Below are 11,118 nucleotides of genomic sequence, written 5' to 3' on the forward strand. Positions count from 1 at the left end.
CCTTTCATTGAAAGGGAACAATTTAATTTTCAAAATTTGAAAAGATTGTAAAACGCGATTTCGGTAGAGAATAGATCAATGCCTATCAGAGCAGTGGCACTGATCTGTATTTTTAATAATTTCTTAAAAAATAAATTTTTAACTGTTTAAATTTTACATGGGTTTCACATTTATTTCAAGAGCATTTACAAATATGTAAAACCCAATACTCAAGGTTTCATTATACCGTTTGTGATAAGGAAAACCATGTTTTTTAAATAAACGGAAAGTTGAATTTTGTATAATTAGTTATTGACTAGAATTATAATTTTTCAGAATTAAATATTCTTAAAGGCTTATACAGTTATAACCGGCTGACAATGCTATATCCCAATAGCCTTACTATTTGTCCTAGCCGCTAAATAAAATTTTGATGATTCATCGTCCTTTTATGGCATTAGCGCGGTTTCTTGTATTCCATTATGATTTCTTTTTTTTTCATTTGCATAATAGCATTAGTTTATTGTCTTTTACAGCATTAGTACGGTATTTTGTATTTAGATTTTGGTTGTATACATTGTACACTCTACCATAACACCTGAAACAATAGGATAATTACTATCGTTTGCACGTGGTCATCCCTCGTGGATCTTTGTGATGGTTTTATTTTTGAACTAGCTATCACCCGCGGCTTCGCTCGCGTGAGTCAAGGTTTTAATAATAATTGAGGTTTGTTACAATATTTTATGCAATGCCTAAGTTATTTTATCATGTGTTTTAGCATGCTATCCTGCGGGAACTATTTGTTTTTTTGAAAGGAAAAGTAGTCTATAATACTTTTTCCTCGACTATGCCTATGCAAAACAACCGGCCAAGTGCGAGTCACACTCGCGCACTAAGAGTTCCGTATTCGGCTATTTTTTCCAACATTTTGCACGATAAATCAAAAACTATTATGCATAAAAATAAATAAAAACCTGTTTTAGAATGTACAGGTAAAGCCCTTTCATATGATTCATAACTATACCCCCACTTGGTATAGTTACCTTAGTTTGAAAATTGAAACATTTTTTTTTAAATTCGCAGTTTTCAGATTTATTCCTGTACTTGTGCTGTAAGACCTACCTACCTGCCAAATTTCATGATTCTAGGTCAACGGGAAGTACCCTATAGGTTTCCTGACAGACACGACGGAAAGACAGACAGACAGACAACAAAGTGATCCTATAAGGGTTCCGTTTTTGCTTGAACCCTAAAAAAATGACGTCAATTCATAGCTCTGTTGTGGCGTTATTGAATGACAAATGCGTGAAAAACAGTATGCTATCCCGCGAGAAGTGTTCATATAATATTTTTCGGGAGAAAAAGTTGCATTTATTACTTATTAGTTTCTCAGCTATGTCTTTGCAAAAAGAAAGCGTCCATCCGTAACTCTGTTGCGGCGTTATTGAATGACGAATGCCTGAACGGTAGCATGCTATCCTGCAGGAACTGTTTGGTTTTTAGAGAGAAAAGTAGCTTATTTCACTTTTTAGATTCTCCACTATGTCTGTGCAAAAAATGCCGTCAATCCGTAGCTCTGTTACGGCGTTATTGTACGACAAATGCGTGAAAAATAGTATGCTATCCCGCGAGAAGTGTCCATATTTTTCGGGAGAAAAAGTATCATTTATTACTTATTAGGTTCTCAGCTATGTCTTTGCAAAAAAAAGCGTCAATCCGTAGCTCTGTTGCGGCGTTATTGTACGACAAATGCGTGAAAAATAGTATGCTATCCCGCGGGAAGTGTTCATATTTTTCGGGAAAAAAGTAGATTATATAACTTGCTAGGTCTTCAACTATGTCTATGCAAAAAATGCCGTCAATCCGTAGCTCTGTTGCGGAGTTATTGAACGACAAATGTGTGAAAGATAGCGTGCTGTCCCTCGGGAACTGTTTGTTTATTTTGGAAAAAAAGTAGTCTGTATCACTTGTTATATCTTCAATTATGTCTGTGCAAAAAATGCCGTCAAACCGTAGCTCTGTTGCGGCGTTATTGAACGACAAATGCGTGAAACATAGCGTGCTATCCCGGGGGAACTGTTTGTTTTTCCGGAATAAAAAGTAGCCTATGTCCTTTCCCGGAAAATATCCTAAGTTGGTACCAAATTTCATTAAAATCGGTTCAGCGGTTGAGCCGTGAAAGCGTAGCAGACAGACAGACAGACAGACAGACACACTTTCGCATTTATAATATTAGTATGGATAGTATGGATGGATAAAACAATTCTTTATCCAACTAAGGGAAGACTGAGTTTTCGGCAGCTATGTATAGTACGTGACAGGTCGAGATGGCAATCGAGGTATGAGGCGGGGGACGTTCTGCACACCCGCACGTCACCCGCGCTATCCCGCACCGGATTAGCCCAGGGATTGTGTGGGTGTGCGGGGCGTCCCCACCCTGATTGCCATCACAACCTGTCACGTGTTGTGTTGCGTGTTTGTTTGTTTATTGGTTCATCGATTCACTTATTACTGCCAAACTGCACATTAAATTTTGATAAATGAGATTTCTCTTTGGCTTTGCTTTACCATTCCGTGTGTTAGAGGCTATATTGTCATATGTCATAAAATTTTCCGATATGTCATAAAAGAACTTATTATAATCAAAACGAATGTAAGAGATATAACCTACAAAACCCAAAAAGTATATTTAAATTAGTTTACCTACACATGTCATGAAAAAGAAATGTATATCAAGAAAAAATAAACTTGAAATAGATGGATCGAGTTTGATATCAAATCATAGCAGTTACTATGAAAATTTCGAATACATGTTTATAATGATTTATACATATTCAAATATAAATCAATCATCTGCGGTGAAGTTTTTAAAAGTAGTAGGTGGGTTTTTGTACTTTTAGTTTTGAACTTTATCTTATTTTGTTTTTGTATCCCTAGCTTACTCGTGCAGCAATGCACTTATTTTTGATGAATAAATACCTACTCAAGTGTAACATCTGCATTTTTGTACCTGTTAATCCCTTTCATTGTACTGTCCATTGTTTTGCGCTTACGGTAAGTACGATTTAGTACTAACAATAAAATTTGAAAAGATTGTAAAGGACCATAAATAAAAAAAAATGCTCAATCTCTTTATGAGTATTAGCATTGCATTATATTTTTGATAATATTGCAAATTAAATATTTAGGACTGTTTAAATTTTAGACGGATTTCACATTTATTTTAGCCTTTATAAATATATATATATGTGAAAATTATTATAGTAGGTGTAACTATTTATACTGTGCATGATAAGGGAACCATATTTTCGTAAATATGTATAAGGAAAGTTGAATTTTGTATAATTTCTTGACTCTCTTATACTTACACAAGTATATAAAAGATTAGTATTAAGTACTGACTACAATTATAAGTTTTATTCACTCGTACTTAATCTATAAAGGCAATACACTGTTTTAAAAACATCACTCTTTTAAAACGACAAACTAACACCACATACTTAAAAATATTGAAAAAATAATCCGTTTGAAAATCGTCTAGGATCAAAACGGTTTGTTATAAACTAAACTGCACTGAGTACGTCCGTTCACGGAAACAAACAAACAACCTCGGGTAAATACCTAAACTTGTGAATCAGGATCATGCTTCAACGCTCTTAAATCAAATCACCGATACGCAATGCACGTGTAAGACGACCTCTGCTCTTTCAGATCTATTAATAGATCAGCTCATAGGTACTCTCTCCTATCTCGAACAGGTCGGCTTTCACTTTTTTCGACCTAGAACAGAGCGGTTTTCACTTACAAAAAAAGTCAAGTCAGTGTATAGTTCCAGGGTCATCTCGCAACCACAGAATACTTCTAATTCTTTAAAAGGACCTTACCGTGGGACTTTAGTCACATCTCCGATACGCAATGCACGTACATAACGAGAAAAGGACGTATTTGCACACTTGTATAGATTTTCGGTACGCTTTGTGGCTAAAATATACTAAGTAAATTGGAACTACAGATTGCTAAAAATAGATTGGTCCTTTATCTCCAGAGATCGAGTAATTTTTTGATAAAATCATTAATTTTGATACTATAAGAACGATTTTCCTTCACCTCTTCCACGCAGAATTAACGATTTAGGGTCAAGTTTAGGTACATTTTTCTCAGTTTACGTACGGATTTTATTCTTCTAATAAATATTTTCCGTTAGCACATAATGTGCACCTCAAAATATAGGATTATTATATTAATAATAGTATAAAAATAAATAAAAACATCGTGTATAAATTTTTCACGTATTTTGCTTCAACCGCAAACCTTAATACAGTGCACTAAGGGTTATTTTGATATTGGGCAGGCAATGGTATGATTTCAAAATTATATCAGTCAGCGGCCAGCCGCCTTCGTGGGTGGTCTCTGCGTCGGTTGCTATAATTTTTTGATGTGGAAAAGATCGCTGTACGAACACAAAATAGTTCGACAAAACCCTAACTGATATTTATAGGTACTTATTCCGTGATTGTGCTGATATTTTGGCAAGGTAAGATAATAATGATAATATTATGTACCTATTATCACATTTTATCGTTAGCTGGATTTTTTTCTTGAGCATGATAGTGATCTGATAGTGAACTTCGAAGGCTGCGACAGGAACTTGAAGACTAGAAGAACTAGATGTGTCCAGTTTGGGCTCGTTTTCTTAGTCATGACGAGATCTTACCTCCGGATTTGTGGAGTGACCTGATGGTATACCTCGAAAGTCACTATTGGAACTCGGAGACGAATAGAGCTAGGTGTTTCGAGTTTGGGCTCATTTTCTTAGTCATGATGAGATCTTACCTCCGGATTTGTGGAGTGACCTGATGGTATACCTCGGAAGTCACTATTGGAACTCGGAGACGAATAGAGCTAGGTGTTTCGAGTTTGGGCTCATTTTCTTAGACATGATGAGATCTTACCTCCGGATTTGTGGAGTGACCTGATGGTATACCTCGGAAGTCACTATTGGAACTCGGAGACGAATAGAGCTAGGTGTTTCGAGTTTGGGCTCATTTTCTTAGTCATGATGAGATCTTACCTCCGGATTTGTGGAGTGACCTGATGGTATACCTCGGAAGTCACTATTGGAACTCGGAGACGAATAGAGCTAGGTGTTTCGAGTTTGGGCTCATTTTCTTAGTAATGATGAGATCTTACCTCCGGATTTGTGGAGTGACCTGATGGTATACCTCGGAAGTCACTATTGGAACTCGGAGACGAATAGAGCTAGGTGTTTCGAGTTTGGGCTCATTTTCTTAGTCATGATGAGATCTTACCTCCGGATTTGTGGAGTGACCTGATGGTATACCTCGGAAGTCACTATTGGAACTCGGAGACGAATAGAGCTAGGTGTTTCGAGTTTGGGCTCATTTTCTTAGTAATGATGAGATCTTACCTCCGGATTTGTGGAGTGACCTGATGGTATACCTCGGAAGTCACTATTGGAACTCGGAGACGAATAGAGCTAGGTGTTTCGAGTTTGGGCTCATTTTCTTAGTCATGATGAGATCTTACCTCCGGATTTGTGGAGTGACCTGATGGTATACCTCGGAAGTCACTATTGGAACTCGGAGACGAATAGAGCTAGGTGTTTCGAGTTTGGGCTCATTTTCTTAGACACGATGAGATCTTACCTCCGGATTTGTGGAGTGACCTGATGGTATACCTCGGAAGTCACTATTGGAACTCGGAGACGAATAGAGCTAGGTTTTTCGAGTTTGAGCTCATTTTCTTAGTCATGATGAGATCTTACCTCAGGATTTGTGGAGTGACCTGATGGTGTACCTCGGAAGCCACTATTGGAACTCGAAGACGAATAGAGCTAGGTGTTTCGAGTTTGGGCTCATTTTCTTAGTCATGATGAGATCTTACCTCCGGATTTGTGGAGTGACCTGATGGTATACCTCGGAAGTCACTATTGGAACTCGGAGACGAAAAGAGCTAGGTGTTTCGAGTTTGGACTCATTTTCTTAGTCATGATGAGATCTTACCTCCGGATTTGTGGAGTGACCTGATGGTATCCTCGGAAGTCACTATTGGAACTCGGAGACGAATAGAGCTAGGTGTTTCGAGTTTGGGCTCATTTTCTTAGTCATGAAGAGATCTTACCTCCGGATTTGTGGAGTGACCTGATGGTACACCTCGGAAGTCACTATTGGAACTCGGAGACGAATAGAGCTAGGTGTTTCGAGTTTGGGCTCATTTTCTTAGTCATGATGAGATCTTACCTCCGGATTTGTGGAGTGACCTGATGGTATACCTCGGAAGTCACTATTGGAACTCGGAGACGAATAGAGCTAGGTGTTTCGAGTTTGGGCTCATTTTCTTAGTCATGATGAGATCTTACCTCCGGATTTGTGGAGTGACCTGATGGTATACCTCGAAAGTCACTATTGGAACTCGGAGACGAATAGAGCTAGGTGTTTCGAATTTGGGCTCATTTTATTAGTCATGATGATATCTTACCTCCGGATTTGTGGAGTGACCTGATGGTATACCTCGGAAGTCACTATTGGAACTCGGAGACGAATAGAGCTAGGTGTTTCGAGTTTGGGCTCATTTTCTTAGTCATGATGAGATGTTACCTCCGGATTCGTGAAGTGACCTGATGGTATACCTCGGATGTCACTATTGGAACTCGGAGATGAATAAAGCTAGCTGTTTCGAGTTCGGGCTCATTTTCTCAGTCATGATGAGATCTTACCTCCGGATTTGTGGAGTGACCTGATGGTATACCTCGGAAGTCACTATTGGAACTTACAAAACGAGCTCAAACTCATAACATCTAACTCTACTCGACTCGAAAGTCCAATAGTGGCTTTTGAAGTATACCTTCAGAGCACTCCAACAAGTTTCAAGGTATAATCTCGTCATAACTAACAAAACGAGCCCAAACTCGAAACACCTAGCTCTATTCGTCTCCGAGTTCCAATAGTGACTTCCGAGGTATACCATCAGGTCACTCCACAAATCCGGAGGTAAGATCTCATCATGACTAAGAAAATGAGCTCAAACTCGAAAAACCTAGCTCTATTCGTCTCCGAGTTCCAATAGTGACTTCCGAGGTATACCATCAGGTCACTCCACAAATCCGGAGGTAAGATCTCATCCTGACTAAGAAAATGAGCCCAAACTCGAAACACCTAGCTCTATTCGTCTCCGAGTTCCAATAGTGACTTCCGAGGTATACCATCAGGTCACTCCACAAATCCGGAGGTAAGATCTCTTCATGACTAAGAAAATGAGCCCAAACTCGAAACACCTAGCTCTATTCGTCTCCGAGTTCCAATAGTGACTTCCGATGATACCATCAGGTCACTCCACAAATCCGGAGGTAAGATCTCATCATGACTAAGAAAATGAGTCCAAACTCGAAACACCTAGCTCTATTCGTCTTCGAGTTCCAATAGTGACTTCCAAAGTATACCATCAGGTCACTCCACAAATCCGGAGGTAAGATCTCATCATGACTAAGAAAATGAGCCCAAACTCGAAACACCTAGCTCTATTCGTCTCCGAGTTCCAATAGTGACTTCCGAGGTATACCATCAGGTCACTCCACAAATCCGGAGGTAAGATCTCATCATGACTAATAAAATGAGCCCAAATTCGAAACACCTAGCTCTATTCGTCTCCGAGTTCCAATAGTGACTTTCGAGGTATACCATCAGGTCACTCCACAAATCCGGAGGTAAGATCTCATCATGACTAAGAAAATGAGCCCAAACTCGAAACACCTAGCTCTATTCGTCTCCGAGTTCCAATAGTGACTTCCGAGGTATACCATCAGGTCACTCCACAAATCCGGAGGTAAGATCTCATCATGACTAAGAAAATGAGCCTAAACTCGAAACACCTAGCTCTATTCGTCTCCGAGTTCCAATAGTGACTTCCGAGGTGTACCATCAGGTCACTCCACAAATCCGGAGGTAAGATCTCTTCATGACTAAGAAAATGAGCCCAAACTCGAAACACCTAGCTCTATTCGTCTCCGAGTTCCAATAGTGACTTCCGAGGATACCATCAGGTCACTCCACAAATCCGGAGGTAAGATCTCATCATGACTAAGAAAATGAGCCCAAACTCGAAACACCTAGCTCTATTCGTCTCCGAGTTCCAATAGTGACTTCCGAGGTATACCATCAGGTCACTCCACAAATCCGGAGGTAAGATCTCATCATGACTAATAAAATGAGCCCAAATTCGAAACACCTAGCTCTATTCGTCTCCGAGTTCCAATAGTGACTTTCGAGGTATACCATCAGGTCACTCCACAAATCCGGAGGTAAGATCTCATCATGTCTAAGAAAATGAGCCCAAACTCGAAACACCTAGCTCTATTCGTCTCCGAGTTCCAATAGTGACTTCCGAGGTATACCATCAGGTCACTCCACAAATCCGGAGGTAAGATCTCATCATTACTAAGAAAATGAGCCTAAACTCGAAACACCTAGCTCTTTTCGTCTCCGAGTTCCAATAGTGACTTCCGAGGTATACCATCAGGTCACTCCACAAATCCGGAGGTAAGATCTCATCATGACTAAGAAAATGAGCCCAAACTCGAAACACCTAGCTCTATTCGTCTCCGAGTTCCAATAGTGACTTCCCAGGTATACCATCAGGTCACTCCACAAATCCGGAGGTAAGATCTCATCGTGACTAAGAAAATGAGCCCAAACTCGAAACACCTAGCTCTATTCGTCTCCGAGTTCCAATAGTGACCTTCGAGGTATACCATCAGGTCACTCCACAAATCCGGAGGTAAGATCTCATCATGACTAAGAAAATGAGCCCAAACTCGAAATACCTAGCTCTATTCGTCTCCGAGTTCCAATAGTGACTTCCGAGGTATACCATCAGGTCACTCCACAAATCCGGAGGTAAGATCTCATCATGACTAAGAAAATGAGCCCAAACTCGAAACACCTAGCTCTATTCGTCTCCGAGTTCCAATAGTGACTTCCGAGGTATACCATCAGGTCACTCCACAAATCCGGAGGTAAGATCTCATCATGACTAAGAAAATGAGCCCAAACTCGAAACACCTAGCTCTATTCGTCTCTGAGTTCCAGTAGTAGGTTCCAAAGTATGCAATTTCATCAAGTCGGGAGGTAATGTAATGCTATCCTTCTCAGATTATTTTAGTCATAGTAGGAGCTCATAATTTCATAAGCATGGAAATGTTGTTCATTGCCAAGAAGTCATGGTGAAATATTTCATCATCAGACCCTTAGTCTGTAGGCACTGTTCTACTTACTGTATTATTGTCAAGATACATATTTAAAAAAAAAACTGTTAAAAAAAAATAGATGACCAAATATAAAATAAAATAAAAATATCAAAGTATCAAAATCAAGTCGATTCACTCATTTTGACGCAGCTGTGTGCGTGTGGGCAGTGTGCTTATGTAGTAGTGCAATTTTGATACCTATTCATTTTGCAAAGACGTCCTTAACAGATCGGCTTCTACTCTCTCCTATCTCGAACAGGTCGGCTTTCACTTTTTTCGACCTAAAACAGAGCGGTTTTCACTTACAAAAAAAGTCAAGTCAGTGTATAGTTCCAGGGTCTACTCGCAACCACAGAATACTTCTAATTCTTTAAAAGGACCTTACCGTGGGACTTTAGTCACATCTCCGATACGCAATGCACGTATATAACGACCTTTATATTTTCAGATCTATTAACAGATCGGCTTCTACTCTCTCCTATCTCGAACAGGTCGGCTTTCACTTTTTTCGACCTAGAACAGAGCAGTTTTCACTTTATTTTATCTACATGTTTAGATTGACCTCTTCTCTGTCCAATTTTAAACAGTTCATCTTCAATCTTCAAATCATTTAGAATCTGTAACGAACTGACGACTGCCCGTGGCTTGAATTCAATTCAATTTTATTTTTATTACGAATTTGGGTTTGTTTACACATATGAAAGAAAGGAAGAAAAAAACTTTTATTTTAGAAAGCTGTGCCACACATACAGTTATACTTACGGGTTAGGTTATCCCGGCGCCTCTAATACTTGAGCATTAAAGTCAAAGATCTTAAGCAGAAGAAGCGCCGAAAAAAAGGAAATGGGGGTCTCCAAAAATTTTTTTTTACTATTGTACTATCGAGTGGGATATCAAATTAAAGAGGAAAAAATTCTGATTTCATAAATATAAATACAGTAAACTATTAAAATACACCGACCGACAGAAAAACAATTTTACTTCTTCTATCGGCAGTTCGCGGGTAGTAGTTGGCTTTTAGTTCTGCTTAACTTTATATTATTACATTTCTTTGGATTGAACTTTTTGATCTGTCACACATCTATAAAACAAATCAGGTAATTGAGCTTCTAACATCCTCAGATAATTCTATTATGATGATTATGCCCTGAGTAGGGGGCAAGAACCTACTTAAAACAAATTGCTCTACACATTAAACAATTTAATCCAATAATTTCGATCGAATTGGATAGAATTGAAAGATGAGGAGACTATGTACATACAAAAAACCGGTTAAGTGTGAGTCGGATTCGCACACTAAGGCTTCCGCACCAATGTACAAGAAATAACACATTTTTTTTTAATTAGCATGGCGGCCATTTTGAAATTTTTATTATTTGAAGAAAAAAGAAAAAGTTGTTATAGCGGCAAACTCTATCTACGGTTTATAAGATACTGTCCACTGACAGACAGAAAGAGGGAGGGACAGCGCAGGCTTAGTAATAGCACGTAATAGGGTCCCTCTGGCACCCTTCGGTACGGAACCCTAAGAATGAACTACCCATTCTTAGTATAGGTATAGTCTGCGACAGGTCGAGATGGCAAACGAAATATGAGTCGGGGGCACACCCGCACGTCGTCCGCACTATCCCGCACCGGGTTCGCGCGGGGGCTGTGCGGATGTGCGAGGCGTCCCCACCCCGATTGCCATCTCAACCTGTCGCGTACTATACACGGTAGTTATAGTACATTTATGAAAACGCTTTTAAGGTTTATGCACACAAAATACAAGACGGCAACGTGTCCACTGAACTGCTTAAACATGCTTAGCTCTTTCACTATTCTACCACAGAACGCCAGAAACCATGAGCGTTGACATCCTTAATATGTGGTCG

The 11,118-nt window shown here is 39.4% G+C and overlaps 1 protein-coding gene across 1 annotated transcript in view; it reads left to right on the forward strand.

The window, feature by feature from the left end:
* The window catches only part of LOC123874864 (cell growth regulator with RING finger domain protein 1-like), a 54,953-nt gene that overhangs the window by 15,075 nt on the left and 28,760 nt on the right, over positions 1 to 11,118 (forward strand). The window lies entirely within an intron of this gene.

The sequence above is a fragment of the Maniola jurtina genome, chromosome 19 (assembly GCF_905333055.1).
Source record: "Maniola jurtina chromosome 19, ilManJurt1.1, whole genome shotgun sequence".
Lineage (NCBI taxonomy): Eukaryota > Metazoa > Arthropoda > Insecta > Lepidoptera > Nymphalidae > Maniola > Maniola jurtina.